The following is a 4,017-nucleotide window of genomic DNA, read 5'->3' as shown; positions in this document are numbered from 1 at the left end:
TACATGTTGCAAAATTCTGTCTCTGCATTTAATCCATCCCTCAAGGGAGCAGTGGGCAGCAATTTACAGCACCCGGGGACCAACTCCAGATCTGAGCCAGTGTCTTGATCATGACACTGACTGGAGAACCTAGTACATGTTTGTATAAAATGCCTTTAGCCTATTACACAACAAATGATCCAGTGTGGGTTCCCAGACACCACTAAGCATTAATATTTCATTTAAAAAAACTTTATGTAGCGGAACACAAAACAGCATTAAAAAAACTTCAACCTGACATACTTGTTGTCAAATTTCATCTATGAAGTCCATGGCAAGCAATTTTGCTCATTTACACTCTGACCTACACTTGTGCACTCTGCTACTGTAGGTCAAAGGAAATCCTGCTGGCATGGTGACCTTTGGTAAAAACTCGACACACTGGTGTTTCTAATTGTGCTAGAATGAGCCTTTTACACTTTCCTTGCGGGCTGCATTGCATTAGTTTGTTAGGCAGGACTTCATGTTGCGTACTGTACATGTAAATGTTAAGCGTTTTAGCTTGAAAAGTAACACTACAGTACAATAAGGCTTGTCTTACAGTGGAGTAGTCTGACCTTTCATCAAGCCAAATACATGGACAGTTTAAAAAAAAAAAAAAACTGGGACTGTGTTTCATTAGTTTTTCAACCTGCCCTGCTTCACTTCTCCCCAGCCCTTGGTATGATGTCATAGCACACGTCTCACAGAGGCCACTTAGAGAGCAGAGGGAAAGTGAGCGGTGCAGGAGCAGGGGAGTGAAATGGAACACATCTGACCTTGTTAACCTTAGGTACGTGGGGACACAAACCCACACTAAACCCTAAATTGTAGCTTGACGTGCACCTCTCAAAATTGTAACTGCACGTGGCTTGGTGGCGTTCCATTTTCCCCTACTCATTCTCTGGTTCCCCTTCTACAGGAACATGAAATCAAGGAGAGTGTTACCTTTCATAAGGGCACTTACGCAGGCTACGGCGAAAGCTTTGCATGGAACATCCACACATCCATAAATCACACTTTAGCTTTACTGTGTTTTATTACCCACCTTATTTTTTTTAATTAACTATCACATTCTACTCCCGTTTTTATATTTAGTCTGACTGCTTATGTCATGCAATTTCGTTATTGCATAATAGGCCTATTTCTTGTATGAAAAGCACAATACAAATTTATAAACAAGTATTACTGCTTTTCACACATCATAAATACCTGCAAAATAATTTAAATGAGGCTTGGTAATCAGCTGCATGAGTTTCAGATCATATTAATACTTACATCTTGCAATAACACAATTTCTTCCATGTATTTACAGAAAATGTTGGAAATAGAAATGGAATTAAATCACACATACAACTATCTAGTAAATGAAACAAAGTAAAAAGTAATTGACATTAGACATATTATACTGTATGTGACAGTAAAATATCAAGATAACTGAGGAAACTAAACAGCTGAAATGTATTTGTTAATCTTCTTTAGTTGTCAGCAACAGGAGCCCTCTGAGGGTTGATCTCACTTAGTTCACTTCAGTTTTTCAGACAATTTGAACAACACTTAAGATAGCGGCGGGGATTCCCGCAAGCAAGTGCTTAGGGGAAGTGAACGAGGGCGTGCTAAACCACTACTGAAACGCAGCTAGAGTCTGAACCATTTCTGCAGTTAAGCACCGCCCAAGACGATTATGATTAGTTTAAAGAAATGCAAACAACCCAGAGTGTTCATTTTGCCTATCCTGCAACATAAGGTCTGGCAATGCAAGACTAGTCTGGAAGCAACCACAGGATTTGGTCTTTGCCTACTCTGATCACACTGTTTGCAGCAGTAGTGTTAAGGTATAAGTTATTAAGATCTGCTTAAAACTCAAAACATTAATAAAATACATATTGCGTAGTTGGGTGTATTGGTGCATTTACAATTCATATTTTTAAATCCACCTCCAGAGAGACAAAACAAAACAAAAAATCAGGATTGGTAGTCAGTTGTGGCAAATAAAAATGATTAATATTAATAACATACATCATCTACTTATATTTAGCATCCCATTCTGTGGACCGAGGTCTTAATCCTCCAGCTACTCAGCTGCCCTTATATGGGTTCTCTAGGCAGGCGGTGATAGTATAGCATATGTATACGACACAATATAGGTTTAATGCTGTGTCTTGGCAGTAAATATCCATGGGAGTTAGTATAGTCTACAGCTTAATGGTCGGCATGGGTCACCAAGGTGAGCTTTTAGCACTGGACATGACGGACAGGACGAGCTTAATGGACTGGAGTTCCTTCTTAAGCAAAGTGTGCAGACGGAGGGGCAAGGCTGGGCGCTGGCTGATTTGCCATGACCCGAGGAATAACAGTGTCAAGGAGGCTGCTACAGTATGTCTTGCTCATGACTCAACTGAGAGCTAGAGTGGTTTCCACTCCTGAATCCCATATGCTGAAGCCTCAACACCCTCTCAGCTATGCTTAATGAGGCATCAAAAGATAATTAGCAGCCACAGCAGCCTCGACATACACGTACCATCTTCATCTTCTTTTCACTCATATTGCTCTCTCATTTCTTGTTATCTTTTGTATATCCTTTCATCTCTTCTCCCTTATCTTACCTGCTCTCCTTGCCAAACATATACAGCCTATTTTTGTCAAGAAGACAGTAAGTACTTTCTGAGCAGCCAACAGAGCAGTAAACATAGCCAATACAGCTGATAAAGAGACAGAAAGTCATCCCATGAAATGGGCACATGAATGTTGGACAGATCCTGCACTTGATTAACTGCAGAATACATAGATTTTTTTCCAAGTCCCATAAGGGACTCAGTCAAGGTGAACGCCAAGACATGATGAAACTTGAATGACATGATGAAAATGTGAAAGCTGTCTTCTATCTGATCACTAGCTATGTTCCCATCCACACGTTTTAATCCGAATTAAGTGATAATGAATGAAAAAAGCCTTATGGAAACAGTAAAAGGGAATATCATGGAATTTCATGAATATCAATAACCTTTGTTCTCAAAGACAGATGGAAGTGGACGGACGAGGAGACGAGAGACGTTTTTAATTCAATTTATCAGGAACTTGAAGGAAATGGTCAACAAAAGTTAAGACAAGCCGTGGGACGTCCTCAGTAGTAAATGGAAGGCGCTCAAACAGCGAGACATGTATCAAAAAAAGAGTTGTCTGGCAGCGGAGCCGGAGGGAAAAGAAAAGGCAAGTTGCATATGCATCATTAAAGAAATGTGTTGCTAGAGCTGTTTTCTTATTATAGTTTGATGTCGCTATCAGCTGGCACATAAGCACTACAACTTGTCCAATATTGATCACTTGTTGGTAAACGGCGCGATCCAGTTTGTCTAAAAAAACTTTGTTTGCATATTTTGCTTGAATGTTGTGCGATTCAGTGCGAAAATGAATGGAAACACTTTAAAATGGCTAAAATCAATTCAATATACCAATTTGATCGCAAAACAGCATGTGACATTCGTACGCACAGGTTTTTATTTGCTTCAAAGCCGCTGTATGAAAACACACTTTCTCCAGCTTTAACCACGTGAGTTTTTTACCGAACTTCAGATAATGCAAATGACAAGTGGTTGGAAACTTAGCTACTGTTGATGCACACGCTGTGTCATTTGGTGCAAAACAAGCCCGTTGTGCATTGGTATTGAAAGATCCACTTTGAGGCAGGAAGCATGATAGTCCTGCTCTACTCCTCTTGAGTTGTTAAAGTTCACCTCCCAACACTTGCCACTCATCCTGATGAGCTGTCTAAGTTGAAACGGCATGTATTAAAATGCTGTTTAACTCAGTTTTTATTTAGAGGTTTGTCTGAAACACATTTAGCTACATGGGTCTTTCATTTCTCACTGCTTTCTACTAAACCTGAATTTTATTTTTAAAGGAAGCTTTTAGAATATAGAAAACCTCTCCCAAAATGAACTATGTATTTTGTGTCTTCATTTGGAAGGTGTAGTAATTGTGAAAAAAAAAAAAAAAAAA

At 39.5% G+C, this 4,017-nt stretch overlaps 1 long non-coding RNA gene across 1 annotated transcript in view; it reads right to left on the bottom strand.

Moving 5' to 3' along the window:
- Positions 1-655: 655 nt before the first annotated feature.
- LOC116683210 (uncharacterized) overlaps positions 656-4,017 on the bottom strand; it is an 18,771-nt gene continuing 15,409 nt past the window's right edge. The window contains exons 2-3 of the long non-coding RNA XR_004330534.1: positions 3,548-3,552; positions 656-792 (exon numbers count right to left, since the gene is read on the bottom strand). This is a non-coding gene — a long non-coding RNA (uncharacterized LOC116683210). The remainder of the gene's footprint in view (positions 793-3,547; positions 3,553-4,017) is intronic.

The sequence above is a fragment of the Etheostoma spectabile genome, chromosome 3 (genome assembly GCF_008692095.1).
Source record: "Etheostoma spectabile isolate EspeVRDwgs_2016 chromosome 3, UIUC_Espe_1.0, whole genome shotgun sequence".
Taxonomy (NCBI): domain Eukaryota; kingdom Metazoa; phylum Chordata; class Actinopteri; order Perciformes; family Percidae; genus Etheostoma; species Etheostoma spectabile.
Note: the sequence above shows the minus strand (reverse complement) of the source record. Positions and strands in the feature narration are given on the sequence as shown.